We start from the raw sequence: 20704 nt of genomic DNA on the forward strand, positions 1-20704 counted from the left end.
ACTAATCTTACCATGTACAATATCTTGGAACAGTTGCCTCACTGAATATCAGATGGTCTTTTGCAAATTTAGTTGTGGTGCTAGTTAAGTGGAAATACCTAGCAAAATGCAAGATGGGAGTAATGTCCTCCAGGATGTAGTATATGTTCTAAATCAGCATAGAATGGTTCATAAGATATCATGCTGTTTCTCCCATGGCCATGTTCCAAGGTTATAGGAATTAAAGAATCAAAATGAGAATAACTTTATAAAATATTACCCGTACTGAACCATCAACAAAAGTGTTGTTGCCAGTCTTCTAATATGTAGGTTGCAGTGGGCAAGAAGTCTGAGTTCTGGAGAAAGGAATATTTCCACCAGGAGACACAACAATGTTGACATCAAATGGATGTGGAGGTTGCTGCCTTGCTGTTTTAAAATCCTTGAGCTCCTTAATTGACAGGCAAGGAAGGAGGTTATTCTGTTGTCTGTGTTATAAATCCTGATTATTAAAGGCACATTGGGTTGCAACTACACAATATAAGTAAGTAAGGAGAGTTTTAGAACAGAAGAATTCCTTTATGATGTCTCTAAGCAGGCTTGTGTCTTGTGATTAAAAGCAATGAAAATTACTACTTCGTGCAGGAAGGACTGTTAATAGTCCAATGCTCTAGGCATGAAGTTCCATGTCATTCCACCAGGAAAAGAAACATGATTGTGTGAAATGCTTGCTGAAGGCAAAAAGAATGAAATATGGAACCAGTATTGGAAGAATGAGCAGTCCTTCCTCTGTTTCTGCAGGGAATTGGCTCTAGGACCTTCTGTGGATACCAATATCCATGGGTGCTCAAATTCCTTACATAAAATAACAACAGATAACCTACATAGCATTGTATATAGCAGCACAATTCACAATAGCTAAGCTATGAAAATATCCTCAATATCCACCAACAGATGAATGGATAAAGAAAATGTGTTATACATACACAACAAAATACTTTTCAGCCATAAAGAAGAATAAAATCATGTCATTTGAAGGAAAATGAGTGGAACTAGATATCATTATATTGGGTGAAATAAGCCTGACTCAGAAAGTTAAATTGCACATGTTTTCTTATGTATGAGAAATCTAACAAATAAATAAATAAAGTAACGAACAGATGAAAGAAAACTAGGGCGTAGGCTTTTGAGATGGGGAAGGGTATCCAAGGAATAGGGAAGTAAGGGGAAAAGGAGGAGTAGTATAGAAAAATGAGATAGGTTAAATGCATATACTAATTTACCAAAATGAATCTAACCATTCCATATTATAAACAGCACTTAAGAACAAGCAATATGAACCTAATCAAGGTGCTTAGTTTAAAATGATTTTTACATCATTTTAGTTGTTCTGCTCTTTCTGATTATAATTTGTTTAATGGATGCTAGATATTCCTTTAATTTTCCTAGATGATACATACAGAATTATCTATACTTTTCTAAGTTAAATATTTTGATTTAGATTAATATCATGAGCTGAGGATTTAGCTCAAGCACAAGGACCAGAGTTTGATCCTGGCACACACACACAAAAAAAGAAAAAAAATGATATATTAATATCATGATTTTTTCTTTTGTGGCACTGGTAATTGAACCCAGGACCTCACACAAATGCTGGGCAGGCAATATGCCACTGAGCTACACACTTGGCCCATCATTGCCTTTTATCTTATTTTTCCTTGTGTTAGTCTTGTCAAAATTGGAATTAAGATGTGTTATGTACATGTAGCATATCCCCTTAAGGACTATAACCATTGCATACTACAAATATGAATGAATAAAATTAAAAAGTACAAACATTTATATGTGAGAAATACTAATTCATAAATGATAATATCAGACAATTATCTTTCTAGTCTAAATATTTAGATGAGTGGATAACAAGGATCAGAGATTTTATTTCATGTAACATTTACTGTGGAAAAAAATGGCTTGTACCACCATGAGTGTTAAATGGAAAGCATTGTAATTCTCCTAGATAATTTTATATTTACCCATTAAATAAATGGTAATTCTTGAGTTTGAACATGTAAGATTAGTATAAGAAGGTTTGCTTCCTTGTATGCAAATAACAGACTCACTGAGAGAGAAATTAGGGAAACAATTCCTTTTACAATAGCATAAAGAAATGAAGTATCTAGGAATCAATCTAATGAAAGAAGCAAAAGATCTCTACACTGAAAACTATAGAACTCTGAAAAAAGAGATTGAAGAGGATATAAAAAAATGGAAAGATATCCCCTGGTCCTGGGAAGGAAGAATCAACATAGTGAAAATGGCCATGATACCAAAACTGCTATATAGATTCAATGCAATTTCAATTGAAACTCCAACAGTGTATTTCACAGTACTAGAGAAAATAATCCAAAAATTCATGTGGAACAAGAAGAGGCCTAGAATAACAAAAGCAATTCTAGGAACAGAGACATGGTAGAGGATATAACAATTCACAATTTGAAACTATACTACAAAGCCACTTTGATAAAAACAGCATGGTACTGGCAAAGAAAAAGACCTGAGGATCTGTGGAATAGATTTGAAGATACAGAAAAAACTCCAGATGTACTCAGCTACCTCATCTCTTACAAAGGAGCCAATCATCCTCACTGGAGGAAAGATAGCCTCTTTAATAAATGGTGCTGGAAAAGCTGGATTTCAACCTGCCAATGATTAAAACTAGACCCTTATCTTTCAACATGCACTAAACTAAAATCCAAGTGGATTAAAGATCTAAATATTAAAAAAGAAACACTAAATTTGCTGGAAGATAAAGACTCGATTCAAAAATAGGGCTCTGAAATGAACAGATATTTCTCAGACAATGAAGTAAAAGCAGCAAGTAAATATATAGAGAAATGTTCCACATCAGTGGTCATTCAAGAGATACAGATGAAAACAACACTGAGATTCCACCTCGCTGCACAAAGAATAGCTGCTATCAAGAAATCAACCAATAACAAATGTTGGTGGAGTTCTGGGGAGAAAGGAACACTTCTCCATTGTTAGTGGGACTTCAGACTGCTGCAAGCACTGTGGAAATCAATATGGAGATACCTCAAAGAACTAGGACTAGAGATTCCATTTGACCCAGCCATCCCTCTGCTGGGTATCTTTCCAAAAGAATTAGAAGAATCATATCACAGTGATATATGCACACCCATGTTTATAATTGGCAGAATTTGTAATAGCTAAAACTTGGAAAGAGCCCATTTGCCCATCAGTTGGAGAATGGATAAAGAAGATGTGATTTTTCTATGAAATGGAATACTACTCAGCCATAAAGAATGAGAAACTAGAGTCATTCATAGGAAAATAGATGCATATTGAGGCCATACTCTTAAGTGAAATAAATAGGACACACGTGTGTAAATACTGAATAGTTTCTGTGGTGTCAAAAACTAAAAGTATAAAGATCCAAATGATATAATTGGCAATGTGAAATAGGAAGAAAAGGGCTAAAGATGTAGGGGAAGTGGGAAGGGTAGGGGAAGTAAATAATAGAAAAGAAAAAATATGAGAAAATGAAAATATGCAAGCAAAATCTTTGTAAATAGGGAAGGGTGGAGGGGCTGAAGGGAGGGCAGTGGTATAGGGAAAAAAATGAGAACCAAGACCCATCATGTAAAGGTACAAGATCCCAATGATGAATGTAACTGTATTGTATACCTAAAAAGTAACAATAAACTCAATGATTTAAAAAAATAAAAGTTTGCTTCCACAGTGGTTAATAGTGAAGTATCTACTATAAAATTATTTATATAATGATCTTTTTATAATTGCTACATTTATAAATTAGATATTATATATAGAAAGGTAATGTTATCAAGATTTAGTAACAATAAGATATATTGCTTACTAAAAGAAAAATGAATTAAATTATAATAATAACATCAACACATATTGAGGATTTACAATAAGCAAGTAATTCTGCTAAATCCATTATAAGAATTATCTCACTTTTTCCTCAGCTAATCCTTAAGGTAGATAGTGCTGTAGCATTATTCCAATGTATAGGTAAAAGGGTAAACACAGAAGAGGAAAATTATTTGCTGTGAATCAAGTAGCTAATGAACTCAGTTTTGTATAACCTTAGAACTCATACTCTACTACTATGTTTCTCAGTGACTAAGGAGAAAAAAATAGCTGCTTGGTATAATTTGTTATTTCATAATGATTAACATCCCAATTATTAGCTTTCAATGTGAATAAATTAAATGTTTGTACTAGTTTCTTCAAAAGCAAACATTTAACAGACTATTTTACTCTTGGCATGACTGCCCTCAAAATGTAAAACTGTTTCATTACTACAAAAGTCTTTTCCTATTTTACTTCTTTATGGTCACTCCCATCTGCCTAATACCATTTCCTACCCATGGAAACCACTAATTTGTTCTCTATTTCTGTAAGTTTGTCATTTTAAGAGTATCATATAAACAGGAACATATGATATGTGACCTTTTGAGACTGGCTTTTTCCATCTACCATAATGTCCTTGAGTTATTTAAGTTGTCATGAATATGTATAATTTGGTCGTTTTTACTACTGAATAATATTGCATGATTTGGAAGTATCAGAGCTGTGTAACCATTTGCCCATTGAATGGCACTTGGGTTGTTTACAGTTTGGGGGATTACAAACAAAGCTTCTTTAAACATTCATTTGCAGATTTTCATAAGACTTAAGTTTTTATTTCTTTAGGATAAATGTTCATGAATGAAATACTTGGGTTGTATGATTAGTGCATGTTTAACTTTATAAGAAATCATCCATCAATTTTCTAGAGTATCGATAGCATTTTATGTTCCTACTAGCAATACGTGAAATATCCAGTCTCTCCACATGTTGTCCAGTATTTGGTTTCAGTATACTAGTAGAGACTTTTACAATAGGACAAAAGTAAATGTAGAAAATTTCCTCCTTTATCTCACTCTGTTCTCCAGTCATTTTTAACTGTCAAATATTTCCTCTGTATTCATTGCAAATTGCATCAGACAGTGCCATTCTTTTGGCTTCAACTGACAAACACTGAAGAAAATGCCACAGGATAAGGAAAAGTGACAAGCAAGGAGTACCTTGTTGCTGCCCAGTTGGGCTGATTTAGGTTTCCTCTTAGGTCTTTATTTACACCATTGTAGGAACTATAGAGTACCTTGTTAGTGATTCCTGTGTGGCCTTCACTAACCTTGCATAGTGTAGTTTTATTATAATTATTGGACATTAATGAAAATCTTGACTCTCCCAGAGGCCTCTTACGTTGCTACCACAGCAGTGAAGAAATGGGTTCCTCAATGCTGCTTAGTTGTGGAAGTTCAGACTCTCCATGTCTTTTGTTTTTCATGTTTCAGAGTTTCCTCCATGGCCTGGAAATTTTATCCCTTTCCAAAACTACAAACAGTTGTGTAATGGCTAAACATAGGATGGACAGGTTGGGTAGAGGGGAAAGTAGGGAAATATATTAGGAAGACCCATTTCTGGTCACGTTGGTGAATCTCGCCATATCACATTATATGAGTTAAATAATGAGTTTTATTAGGGGAAATTATAAGTCAGAATAAGAAAATGAAGTTTTTACATTTTGTATCCTTCCATTAGCCAGTGGGGAATGAATTGCTTCCAGATACTACCATACTGGACACATGATGGATCCCTGAGTGAAATAATTCCATCCTCCCGACATTCTTCATATCATCTTTGTTTTTCATTCTTCTAGATGAACAGAGAATTGAACTCCAATTTGCCTGGGATTTAGTACCAAAAAATTGGCTAAGAAATCTGTGCACCTAGCAATGGAGACCCTGAAGACCATGGTAAACAGAATGTCTTTTCTGTTTCTCTGTGAAAACAGCCTCTCCAGCCAAGAGAAGGAGTTGACCTCTCTCCATCTCACCCTTTTCCAGGCTAGCATATTGTCCAGGAAAAGCAGGTGAGATGTAAATCATCTCCAGATGAATAAAATATTGGATCACATTCAATTAAATATATATTTAAATATATATTCAGCTCCTCTCCATTTACAAAACACTTTTGATTTTCAAGTAATAGAAAAGATTAACTTAAATCAATATATGCAATTATAAAAGGGACCTGATGAAATATATCTTATTTAAATTGATCACAACTAAAAAATAACAGTTTCTTAAAAATTCAGCAAGATCACCTAGCCTTAGGACGCAGAAGAAAGTGAAATATAGGCTTAAACTGCAATGTAGATCTTTTACTGAAATTCCATGAATCTTAAATCTATATCTACTGAAAAGGTGATGGTTTTATACAAATAATCAAGAGAATGCCAATCTTTCTTCTCCATCAATATAACAAGCCAATACATGTGTATTTTTATTTCAAAAACATTTTGATCTCAATCATGCTAGTTAACTTTGTTGCACTGCCACTTTCCCCCATATAATTCTTTCTAAAATTTGTAGTACTTGTCTGTAACAAAATAAGCAAACAAACTAGTATTGTAATCCTGTGTAAGCAAATAATGAACAGACAAAATAATTTTAGCTTTTCAATTGATTGTCATGAAGCTATGCCAAGAGTCAAAGGAAGAAATCAATGGATTTGTAATATAAGAGACTGACTTTATTGTACATCAAAACTGACTGGTATCACCAAGATACATATTCATTTACCAAGATATATTTATCATGTGTTGCATTATTAGGGGAGCTTAATGAAGACTCTTTACATAGGACTGTTGAGAAGAAAAGCAGTAGAGACAGATTGAAAAATTCTAAGGTAAAGAAATGAGCTACTGACACAGCCATGAAAATAAGAAATAAATATTCTATTAAGTACCAATCCTTTCTTGTTTCCAGCACAGAAAAACTGGCAGTGAAAATGCAGTATTCAGAAACATAAATGCAGTTTTATATAATAACAATATAATTTCAGACCAAAATTAAGTTGTCCAGCAACAGACAAAAATTTACTTTCTTGGAAATAAGAGTTTACATTGGGGTAACTGATAGGAGTAGATAGAATACACAAAGCACTTCCATCCAAATGATTAGATTAGACTGGCTGAATTCTGTTGGTGAACATAATAATGGAAAGGTGCTAATAAAATTGAATTTACTTTTATTACTACACATTTGCTGTATATAATGATTATATTCTATAATCTATAGGTGATTGTTACATGTGAATAACATAATTCAACTGTAAATATATTTATTTTCACAAAGCAAATCCCTTTCTTCCAAAATCAGTAATGTAGAGATGAGAAAAATAATTCATGGTAACTGGATGTCCATGGTTGCATCATCTTGGAATGTGTATCAGTCATTGTTAAGCAGAAAAATAGATGTAATCCAAGGCATACAAGACTGCTTACAACGGCCAACCACAGAATTGGAAGTAGAAGAGTGCAAAGGGTCTGTCTGCACCTGGAGAGTGAAGGATCCAGGAGCGTCTGAGCTCAATGCAGTGTCCTCTGCAAGTCCCTATCAGGAGGCCAATGGGTTTGCTGAAGAGTGTGAGCTGGAAGCCAGGAGACGAGGTCCAAGGTAAGGGTGAGGGCTGGAGCTCCTCAGAATAAACAGAAACTGATCTGTCCTTTTTTATTTCCCCTTTGTACCATCCAGTGACAAGCTGTCCTAGGGTGGGTCTTCCACACCCTAGGGCATGGAATTGCTGAGCCAATTGAGTTTCTGTTGTTCGAGTTGGCACAACCTATCAGCCACCCAAAATGTATCACAGTGCATCATCAGAAGGAAGCACCAACAGGCATATTCTTTATTGTACTGCTGAGCAGAATATATCTAAGCCAGCTAGAACTATAAAGAACAGAGTCTTTACGACAGTATCTATTCACCCACACTGAATTGATTTTTAAAATCAATATATTTAGCTACAAAGGGCACTAAAAATAAAAGTATATAAAATACATTGTTTTCTATATCTTTCAATGAGGATTCAATTTTTCACTCCACCCATCCTTAAACCCAAACACATACAATACACAACACACACATTCCTCTTTTTTAGACATGATTGTCACCTGCTTTAATCTGTCAATATCTATACCTGTTATACTTGCTCTAATTGGATACAAAAACAGTGAATCTAATAGGACATGGTCAACTTCCCAAAGGACTATTAGTCTGCTCAGCTGAGACAGCTCCTGGGAAATTTAAGTAGTTCCAATAAATCATAGAAAGGAAGATAGAAACTGGTAATAAAAACAACCCTGGGGAAAAAGAAATATCTGATGGAAAACAGTGTAGCATTAGAGATAGTAATGTTTAATTTATTTAAACCTTACTATAGCTTCTATTGCTCCCCAGCACCCTCCCTGCAATAGTATTCTTTTAAGTGAGCAGGCTTCAACTGAATTTTCCTGAACCTGTTTTCACTCTGTACTGTTTCTTTAATGTTTTCTTGGCTCGATATTTATTTAATAGCATTTTTTACACAAAGCATCATGCTTTTCATAAGTCTTTTTGTGTGCAAAGCTGTACAGAGACTGGAATTTTTAAATGAAACCAGAAATATTTGATGGACCATTGGTATTCACAGATTTAGTATCTCAGATTTTTGCTACTATAAAGGACCATGAGATTTTTTGTTTTGTTTTGTTTTTTTAAAGCTCCAGAAGGGGTCTTCCTAATCATTTGCTCTTTATGGATCGATCTTTGAGTAGCACCCGACCCACAGATATCAGGGAACTGAGGAGGCAAACATTTCCCAAGGGTCAGCAGAGAAGCAAACATTTGTATTCTTGAAGTCAGCAACAAGAAAAGAAACAGATACAATTTCATTGCATGTAAAGAAGACAATTGCCTGACCCACAACACTTAGAATGCGACCTACAATTAATAGCTAAGACAATACAGAACTAATTTAAGAAATTAATTCACTGAAGAGAAGAAAATCAAGTTGTAAGAGCAAAGAGTGGTAATGTCAACCTAAACAAGGCATGGAGGAGATGAAAGAAAGCTTCAGGCAGTTGGAAGAAAGTGAGAGTCTTCAAGGAGATAGAGTTCTATAAAAAGACTTTTTTGAGTTATGGACATGATTTCTGTTATTTAAAAAATAAATTTTAAAATGAAAAAAGAATGATGCATGCTAATAATCTAGAGTTTTCAAGGATTAAGAGAATCAAAATAACATTCTGTAGAACTAGAATTTAAAAGCAAAAGGACATGAGGAGTAGAACAGACCCAGGAGCTCTAATGAGTATATAAGAGGTGTGACCAAAAGGATGAGTAGAGCACAGTTTAGAAATAAATTATCAGAATAAAGTTAAAAAAAAAGAGAGAACTATCCTAAATTTTAGTCTCAAAAGAGTATACAACATGCCACTGGTAATATTAACACACACACACAAACACACACCTAGTTATATCATGGTAAGTCCTTCAAAGCAAGGATAAAGAGAAAAATTGTATGAATTCCAAGGAGAAAAGTGCAAAACAAAGTCAGGTGATAAACTTTCCCAACATCTTTCATAGAATTATATCTAAAGTGGTAACAGGATGATTGAGACTGTGTAAAATGGTTAAAAATAATTATTGAAACAGTAAAATATAACAAATTATTATCTCTAAGTATGAAAAAGAAAACTCTAAATCATTTTGCCTTAGGATTAAATAGAAACTAAAGTATTTTCTAAAGTTTTCATTTCTATGTGTGAAGTGTAGGCAAGGAGAGAGCACATCTTGAAAGAGAGTATGGTTATTGCTCACCATACATAAAACAGGAAAAATTACATAAGTTTAGTGTTGACCATTAAAGATTGGAAAGTAATCAAACAAGAAACAATCTCTACAATTACTAAAGGTAAGGAAAAAAATTTGTTCCCCATCCTAATGTTATGCTTCATTTTTACTGTGTATTAAATGTTTAATTTAAAATTGTTTCTAAAAATTAATAGTAACACACAAGAGGTGAAAATAATATGAATAGAATATATGAGCCTAATTTAAGACATTTTGTTATACATTAAATAGAACTACTTCATACAATTTCTGTTTAGTTATTGTAGTGCGGGGGTGCTTGAGTGCATTATATTTCAGATATTTGCAGTAGTTGTATAGATCTCCTTGTCAGTGAATTACAGCTGAAAACAAAACAAAACAAAAAAACCACATTATTTCCTTCCAACCAACACTTCCTTCCAACCTCCCTCTGAACATGGAACTATCTTTTTTCTCCATACTCTTTCAGCCATCAAATCTCAACCTTCTAATTATCCTATTCAGTCCCTTCTCCACTGCTATCACCAATACTCCCCATTTTAATATCATAATCTCATACCTTGAGATTTTCTAAATCACCCCTAATACATCCTGAACCAACATAAACAAGAGACTTCCTACTCACTGTATAACTTATTTTATCTTTTAAATTCTGAATTTATCAAAAGCAGGGACCACATTGTGGTCATCATTATATTTCTGAGACTTCCTACTCACTGTATAACTTATTTTATCTTTTAAATTCTGAATTTATCAAAAGCAGGGGCCACATTGTGGTCATCTTTATATTTCCAGTTTTTTTTTATTGAGTTTATTGGTACATTTAGGGATACAGTACAGTTACATTCATTGTTGGGATCATGTACCTTTACATGGCAAGTCTTGATTCTCATTTTTTCCCCTTACCTCTGCCCTCCCTTCACCCCCTCCTCCCCTCCCCATCTACAAACACTTTATTTTCATCTTTTCATTCTCTCACATTTTTTTCTTTTCCCTTTTTGTTCTTCCCCTACGTATCACACCTTCCCTACACCTTTAGCTCCTTTCCTCCCATTTCTAAATGTCAGTAATCTTATTAGAATCTTATGCATTGTTGCAGAATATTCACACCAGGGAAACTATTTGGTATTTACACATGTGGGACTTATTTATTTCACTTAGGAGTATATCTTCAATATGTATCCATTTTCCTATGAATGAATCTATTCTCTCGCTCTTTATGGCTGAGTAATATTCCATTTTATAGAAAAACCACAACTTCTTTATCCAGTTTCCAACGGATGGGCAAATAGGTTGTTTCCAAGATTTAGCTATTACAAACTGTGCCGCTATAAACATGGGTGCACATACTTCTCTGTGATATGATTCTTTTAGTTCTCTTGGAAAGATACCCAACAGAGGGATGGCTGGGTCAAATGGAACAAGGAACCCTCCTCCATTGTTGGTGGGAGTGCAGACTAGTGCAACCACTATGGAAATCAATATGGAGATACCTCAAAGAGCTTGGACTGGAGGTTCTATATTTCCAGTTTTTTGTAAAGTCTTCATTACATAGCACTTAATGGAGTGGAGACAAAAAGAAGGACTCTTGAATTTAAATGTTACTTTTGCAACGAAGATCGCTGTCATTAAGCTAAGTGCTTTTACTTTGTAAGGATTAGCTTATGAACCCTTCTGGGTATCATGAGGTTGTTTAGAAATCATAGGCTTTCTTTGTTTTTGTCTTTTCAATCTTCTCAAATGCCTATTGCATATGTCAAGGGAAAAAAGCTAAGTCTGGATGGTCATGTGTGGGCACTTGAAAACCTGCTTCGCCAACTGTTAGAGACAAAAAGAGTCCCAGTACAAAACAGGGTCTTGAGACTGATCGTATTATAGTGCTGAAAATAATTATTTTGATGAGTAAAAAAATTAAAAATGATTCAATTCTTTGGTGGAACAGCAGGTGGCAGCAAAGGGGGATAATCTTGGCATCCCCTTTTTGATAATACTTGGGAATGAAATTTGATTTGTGTAGGCCTTTTTGTATATGTGCTGCCGAAGTGAGCACTGTGTAGGCCATTTGGAATCTTGCCTTAAAATTAACAGAATTTTCAAGAAAATTGGTAGGTACTGTTGTTTCCTAATTATATTACAAAGCATTTGGCTTTTGAACATGCCAGTGCTTGTAGGACATATGGACAGAAATATTGATCTTTTAAGAGCTCCTTTGAAACTTTCACATAAAGAAAAGTTACTTTTTGGTAGATCTCAAAATAAGGAAACTAACCAACTGAACAGATGCTTGGTTTCCAAACAGATGCTCACGGGACCTTTCTTGCATTAGCCAAATTTTCTTTTCCTATTAAGCAATCTGTCCTTCATAGCAACATCTGAAAGGTTTTAAATCACCAAGTTCAGTTTTTGCTTTGCTTTTGGTGTGTGATTTTTAAAATCCAGAACTAAAATCTTTTTAAAGAGTAAGTTTAATTAAAAAAATATTAATGTAGTATAAGGGACATCTGTAATTATCTGGAAAATTACATGGATGTTGGTCTTTATTCGAATCAATAGTAGCATCCAGATGCATCTTAACTAAAATTATTTGGTTAACTGAATAATTTTCACTATTTATGCAATTGTATCAGCAGCTTCACTTGTAGAGAAATTCTTGGCTTATATGTAGTCTTATTTCCAAAGGAAATAAGGTCAGTTGGAGAGAAGTGGCTAAGATGCATCTTGTATCCAAAGAGGGGCAGAGAGAAAATACTGACTATCATACTGATCACTGAGGTAGCCCCAGAGGTAACCAAAGTAATCTGATTATAACAGCTAAATCTTGGAAGCAGCCTCTGGGTCCATCAGCAGATGAATGGATAAAAATATGATATTTATGCACAGTGGAGAACTACTCAGCCACATGAAAAGATAAATCTGAGCCATTTATAGGAAAATAGATGCACCTTGAAACCATAATGCACAATGAAATAAATCAGATGCAGATGGTTTAAATATTGCATGGTTTCACTTATATGAGAAACATAAAGTATAAGTAATTTAAAGAATAAAATAAAAGATAGACGATAGGAAATAGGGAGGTAAACTTTGCGGAGATGGGAAGGGGAGGCAGGGATGAGGGAAATGAGAGAGAGAGCCAAGGAAGGGAAGTTAAAGGATTAATATGCAATACGTAAACTTACCAATTCCCATAAATGTATTTATTATGCATCACAAATATGTACTATTAAAAAAGAAAAGTGATGTGATTATAAAGTCACACAGTTAAAGGTTAGACCCAGTTTTAATTACTGGTACATTTTTAAACACATTTAAGAACTTCAGTCTACTTACAAGTGTCATGGTCTTTTAAAATTCCTTCCTTTAAAAGATAAAAATACAGGGCCAGGGAATTAGCTCAGTGGTTCGGTGGCCTGCCTTGCAAGCACAAGGACCCGAGTTCAATCCCCGGTACCAAAAAATAAAAAATAATAAATAAAAGATAAAAATACAGTAATCTGTTCTTTTAGAAATACCTATTTCAATTATGCTGCCCAGATGTCACTTTTCTTTCCTTTCTTCTTTCTTTTCCTTTCTGAACTGGAATTAGGAAATGATAAAGTTTGCAGATAACAAAGATAGTGTCAGGAGAGGAATAAATTCGTGTAGTTTATAAACAGTCAGATAGTCCTCAGCTTTCCTTATCACATCTCTCCTAGTTATGCCGCATTTACTGACTCCTTTTATTACCTTCTTCAAAATTTACTTTTTAATCCTCCATTCCTAGTAAATATAAGTAACTCACAAGAGGGGCCAAACCCACAGGATAAAGTTCTATGGGTAGAATTTCAGGTTCTCAACTATCAAGTGGGTTGGGCTTATAAGGTATGAAGTGAGAGAAAAGAGTTAAGGTCATGAGATGGAAGTTGATCCATGTGGTTTCTGTGTCCTCTACTTTATAGACAGCTAGCTGAAACCACAATAGCTACACATAGTTGAAACCACTGCAGATATCGCCATGTTCTTTGCCTTCAAGTCCAATAACTCCTCCATCACTGTAATAAGCACTGTGGACAATTCCATTTTAGGATTTACAATTCATTTTAAATGATGTAGAACACAGGTGAGTTACATTTTCTTCTCTATTCAGGTAGTCTTAAGAAACAAGGACAATATCAGCACCAACACATATATCTTCAAAGACTTCCTCTTTGAACAGAAAATATATAGACTGCTTGCAATCATGTTTTATGATTTTTGTATCACATAGCACTGGCTACCTCCAAATGGAGAAAGCTCTGAAGTCAAAATATGACTTAATAATAAGGGAAGATATTAAAACCAGTGAAAAGGAAATGTGCACAAAGGAAGAAATAAAAGAGTCCAATAAAGGAATTTTGTTTTCAGGACAGGAAGAATCCCATGAACCATGACAGTCAGGTTTAGTAAAAAACATATGGAAAATGTATCATCTCATCATTTTGGTCTTGGAAACTGAACCATAACTAAAGGTATTGGATCACTACCAAGCACCTCTGAACACAAGGGCTTACAAACAGGAAGAAAAGGAAGCATCCGAATAAGGTGCCAAAAAATGACAACAATGTGTATGTCCTCACTGTTTGGTTATCTCTAAATGAAAATAAATCTGGTCACCACCAAAACAAGGTAATGATCTAGAGGTGAATTCATTCCATTTTCTATTCTCTTATAACATTTGAGGGAAAGAAAAGCTGTTAGTGTACAATTTTATCATTAAAAACATGACCAGAAAGATCTTGTGCTGTGCATAATAACCTCACTGATTGAGGACAAGTATGCACCAAAGAGCATTAAATATGAATGTGGGGCAAGCACATTGTGAAACAGAAAGAAATTAAGCCACAGATTTGGGACTTTTTTTATTTCAGCTCAGTGCCAATCACATTCTTGCACAGATCCAATCAATAGTATGACAGCTTAAATGCACAAGTACAAATCATTCTCTCGCTAATGATCATATAATGAAGGTATATATATTTAGCGGTGCGAATCCCCTCTGGAAAAATAGCTCTCTTAATTTGCATACCAGAATCCTTCAACTTCCCAAATAATTGTAACCATCTAGAATTTCTGGATACATAATGTAAAATTTGATTCAGGAACTATTAGGATATTTAATTAGTAATAATTATAATTCACTATTTGACATATACTATGTCACATATCTTAGGTTGTCTGTTCTGTGAACTAAATCATGTAATTTTCACAAGACCCTGAAGGATAGATTCTAAAGATCTACAGCTTTTAATGAAATCCTATGAGGAAAATAGAATTCCAAAATTCTAAATATTTTGGAATTTAGAAAGGTAGTGATATATGCATGTATATATTATATATGTCATATATTTTGTAATCTTACTACAAGGATTTGGCATAGCTATAGAGTGATAATTTTCAAACTAAAATATACATATGTTTGCAATAAAGTGGGATAAAAATGGTATAGTGATCATGTTTTGCACTAAATAAAATTTCTACAAATCTTAAATATATTTCTAAAATTTCTTTTTTTGAAGTTATTCATGAAGATTTGGAGCTAGTTTATTTAATTATCAATTTCTAATGGTATGAAATTTTTGTAACAATTAAGGAATCAATATTGGTACATTAATATGAGGTAATTTCATATTTTACTTGCATTTTCTCACTTTTTGCCTATTTTTCTTTATATTTGCCAGTATTACTACATTGTACTTAGTTCCCATTTTTCCTTAGGTTCCCTTTAGAACATAACACAGTTCCTCACACCTTTCTTGTCTTTGATGACCTTGTGTTTTCTTTTTATTTTAAATTGAGATTATTGGTACGTTCTAGGTAGACAGTACAGTGACATTCATCACTGGGATCTTGCCCCTTTACATGACAGGTCTTGGTTCTCATTTTTTCCCCTTGTCCCTTCCCTCCCTTCACCCCCTCCTCCCCTCCCCACCCACAAACACTTTAATTCCATTTTTACATTTTCTCATATTTTTTCCCTTTCCCTTATTCCCTTGTGTATACTATTTTAGTTTTTCACACCAGAGAAACTATTCGGTATTTACACGTGTGACTTATTTATTTCACTCAGGAGTATATCCTCAAAATGTACCCATTTACCTATGAATGAATCTACTTTCACATTCTTTATGGCTGAGTAGTATTCCATTTTATAGAAAAACCACATTTTCTTTATCCAATTTCCAACTGATGGATTGGTGGGCTGTTTCCAAGTTTTAGCTGTTACAAACTGTGCCGCTATAAACATGGGTGTGCATATGTCACTGTGGCATGGTTCTTTTAATTATTTTGGAAAGATACCCAGCAGAGGGATGGCTGGGTCAAATGGAACCTCTAATCCTAGTTCTTTGAGGTATCTCCATATTGATTTCCACAGTGCAGCGCCCCTCGCGCACCTGGACCCAGCCCACGGGTGCGGGTAGCCACCGCCTTTGTCGCGGATGACCTTGTGTTTTAAGCAATATTGATTTGTTATATTGTAAAATGTCCCTCAGTTAGGAATTGTCTGAGGTATTTCTTGGGATTACTCTGGGATCGTGAATTTGGGGAAAGACCACAAAAATAGGGTGTGATATATATTAGGTGCTCACTATTAACAAGACCTCAACCACATTGTACGAATCTAGACCACATGGCAGAAGCACCATTTCTATACTGCACAGTACACCTTTCGGACCTCTTTCCACAATGCTATTTGTGAGTAAGTCATTAAAGCCAGTTCATATTTATGGAGTAAGCAATTATATTCCACATGGAAGATATAATAGCTACATAAATTATTTAGAGTAAATCTACACAGGAAATTTGTCTATTCCTTTAGTTATTTTTTCAATTATCTATGAAGTAATTTATTTTATTCTTTGGGTTATAATTCAGTATTACTTTATCTGTTTATTGTTCAGATAGTTTTAACTGTGATCATTGGAAGTTATGTCAGTTGGCTCATCTCATTTAGCCTTTGCCCAATTCCTAGAGTGAGACATTTTTCCAGTGATGCTTGGTACCTTTTTTTTTCAATAACATAGAAAACAAATCTGGAAATTATGTATACTCATTGCATTGGATTATTTCCCCAGGCTTTTATAGGAAAAAAGAAAGACACAAATGTATAGGTAGACAGACAGATAGATAGACAGGTGGTAGATGATAGATAGATATAGATATATACTATCTAACTATATATGTGTCTTTATTTATATCATCCATCTATATACTCAGACATATAAATATTTCTATACAAATCTTCTAGAGTCTGAATGTGACCCTTCAAAATTCATAGGTTGATACCAAGATACTGATATGAGGAAGTGGAGACTTTGAGAAATGATTAGATCATGAAGGCAGAGGCATCAGGAACAGGATTAGTGCCTTTTAAAAAGGCCTCAGAGAGCTGCCTTGTTCCCCTGCCAAGTGAGGATTCAGTGAAAAGACAGCAGCTACAAACCAGGAAGTAAACTCTCACTAGTAACCAAATCTGCTGATGCCTTGTTCTTGGACTTCCAGCTTCCAGAACTGTGACAAACAAATTTCTGTGCTATTCAGTTTATGGTATTTAGTTATAGCAGGGCAAACTCATTAATGCAGCAATACTCTATATATTAATCTAAATTATATCTTACTGATGTTTTAAACTAACATCCATTTCCACTTGGATCATGCTAGACTTTCTTCTTACGTATGTGTAAATTCCCACTTCTATAGTAAGAAACCTGTTTCAAGCTATCCAACAAGAACTTATTTAAATCTGCACACTTGTAGATTATGTTTACACTACAGCACTTTCACAGTTGCTAGTCTGTACCACCAGAGAAAAAACATCAACCAGAACATGCTGCTTATGCACAGTTCCTTTTGCTATCTTTACAGTTTCTACTCATTTTCAAAGTCATGTAGGACAAAACTTTCCCTACTCTATTCAATGAGGGTATAGTACAAATTTGTAACATGGTTAATTTCTTCCATGGCATTTTTCTTTGTATTCTGGGATCACTGACCACCTGAAGGATTTTTAATTTTCATATGTTAGTTGCACCTTTTGTACTATAATGTTCTATGGGCTTTAGCAAATGGCGAATACCATGTATCCACCATCAGAGAATCATAAATAGGTCCACCACTCTAAATAATGCTGTGAGCTTTTCCTATTCAATCTCTCTCTCTCTGGAACTCCTTAAAATAATTTTCTATTTGTTTTCTCTAGAGTCTTTGCTATTCCATAAATTCATACAAATGATATCATATATATTTCACAGATTTATCAGACCAATTTCTTTAAATATCTTTTTTTAAAGCCTGATCTATATTAGTACCTTACTGTTAGTTCATTCCTTTTGATCATTAAATACTACTTCATTATATGTATGTATTAGAGCTTATGTATTAGTTACCTATTAAATGATACATTGATTGACCTCAGCTTTTGATAATTATGAATAAAGCTGCCAGAAACATAGTTATGCAAGGTTCAATGTGGACGTAATTTTTCAAATCACATGGATAAATATGTGGAGTATAATTGCTAAATATAAAACTGCTTAGTATTGCAAAAAACACCAAATTGTCTTCCAGTTTGTGTGTATTATTTTATTTCTCACCAGTATTGAAAATCCCTAATTTTTATTCCCTCAGCCATTGCAGCTGTCAGTTATTTTGGATTTTAGTTTTTCTAATAAGGATATGATTTAAACGTGCAATTCTATAATGGCAAGACATTGACCATTTTCTTTCTTTCTTTCTTTCTTTCTTTCTTTCTTTCTTTCTTTCTTTCTTTCTTTTTTGTTTGTTTTTTTTGTTTTGGGTACCGGGGATCAAACTCAGGCCTTTGTGCTTGCAAGGCAGGTGGCAGAACCACTGAGCTAAATCCCTGGCCCCGACCATATTTTCATATGCTTTTTTGATAACTATTTCTTCTTTGGCAAAGTGTCTATTCAGTTCTTTGAACAAATTTTTAAATTTGGCTGTGTGTTTTCTTGTTGAATCATAAAACTTTTGTCTGTTTTGATATAAGATCTGCATAAATATTTTGTTTTGCAAATGTTTTGGTCTTCATCTTATCTTCTCATTCTTTTAACAATACATTAATACCTAATGAGAAAGTTTTTCAACTAAATTATCTCTCCAACTCTTTTTTCATTTTGCCTTATAATTTTGGTATTTTATTTAAAAACTAACAATTAAATCTAAGGTTATAAGTTTCTTTCTAAAATAACTGTAGTTTTTCATTCTCATTTCGGTTGATAATCCATTTAGAGTTAATTTTGCTAATTTTAGTAAAGTCTGACTCAAGATTGCTTGTTGGTTTGTTCTGGCACAGATATGTCCAATTCCTCCTGCACTATTTATTGAAAACACTCCATTCTCCACTGGGTTTCTTTCTTACTTTTTTTAAAAACATTCACTGCACTACCCTTGTATAGACCTGTTTCTGGGCTTTCTTTTTTTTATTAAAGATTGCAAACATACATGACAACAAGAAATGAAGATACTAAATAAAAATTTCAAATATACATATGTATGACAGCAAAAAAGGATATGAAATAAACAAAAATTTATTTAACACAGACTAATAATCAAAATACATTATTAGTTTGATATGATCTTCAAACATTATGTTCTTTCTCATTTTCTTATCATATAATATTTTAGAAAAATGTAATTACAAATAATACAAAGTTACATATTATAGTTGAGAAACGGTCCTCAAAATTTTATTATTTATAAACTCCTTGGTTTTATTAATTGATAAATATTATATGCTTGTTGATTGTACCACTTACCTTTTCTAACAAAACTTCCCACAGGAAAAAAAATATATTTACATATGAAATCCAAAAGCAACTAAAAGAATTCACCGTTTTAAGATCAGGTTTTTCTGTTTCTATTTTATTATATCCCATACTTATTTTATTATATTTTTATAAAGCATAAAGATAGAATTTAACACCAATACATATGTAATATTCTTCCCCCCAAAATGACTATGAATTAAATTGAGCATGTAATTCAGAGAAATCATAAGGTTGCCAGAGAAACTATCAATATGCCAAATGTGCAAAGTCCTACCACATTCATGACCATGTTTCTCATTTAATAGTGCACACACATGTGTAAAAACATACCATGCACACATATACACAATGCATATTTTCTATAATACAATGTATACTTTGATATAATAAAACAGTGCAGTGATGTGTGGAATGTTTGTGATTTGTGTGATTTGAGAAAAAACAAGTATCATCTTGGAGGGAGTTGGAGAATTTGTAATATGTACCAGATATTAAATGATATTAATGATTTATTTAAGTATAGTTATGATAAAATTTACTTAAAAATTAATATTTGTCATCAGTAGAAAATAGGTACAAAGATATATTGATAACACAACAAAATTTGTCTTAACAAATTTCCAACTAAACAAGCTATAGTGACAGAAAAGGAAGTTTCTTTCCACTCATGGATGTTTATTTTTTCACTAATTACTATAATTTGGTGTGAGTTTTCCTGTAAATTTCCTTTGTTTTTCCTCCTTTTATACTGTTTTTCATTCTAGATTTCTTGAATTCTCATGTACATTTTAGAATCAGATTGATGATATCTGAATTTATTAAGCTGAGATATATAGCCTGGACCTAATGTCATATGTTTAAAAATTTTTAAAAATTTATTACAATGAGAGATGCATTGCCATTAGTCCCCTTCAAAATATTCTCCCTTACTTTAAACTCATGTCATTGTTTTTGGCACTTTCTGAAGCAGTTCTAGAAATCCTTTTATCCTTTTTTGCATCTTTAGTTGTACCATCATGGCCGCCTTGATGTCCTGAATCAATTCAAAATACAATGGACCCTTGAGTTATGGCCATCCAGAATTTTAACCAAATTTACAACCAAAATCTTGAGTTACAACCCCAATGCTGGCTGCTAGTACTTCCTGATGGCCTCAGATACAGATTTAACCCTGGAAGG

This window comes from Fukomys damarensis, unplaced genomic scaffold, assembly GCF_012274545.1.
Source record: "Fukomys damarensis isolate Sample0158 unplaced genomic scaffold, DMR_v1.0_HiC HiC_scaffold_5, whole genome shotgun sequence".
Lineage (NCBI taxonomy): Eukaryota > Metazoa > Chordata > Mammalia > Rodentia > Bathyergidae > Fukomys > Fukomys damarensis.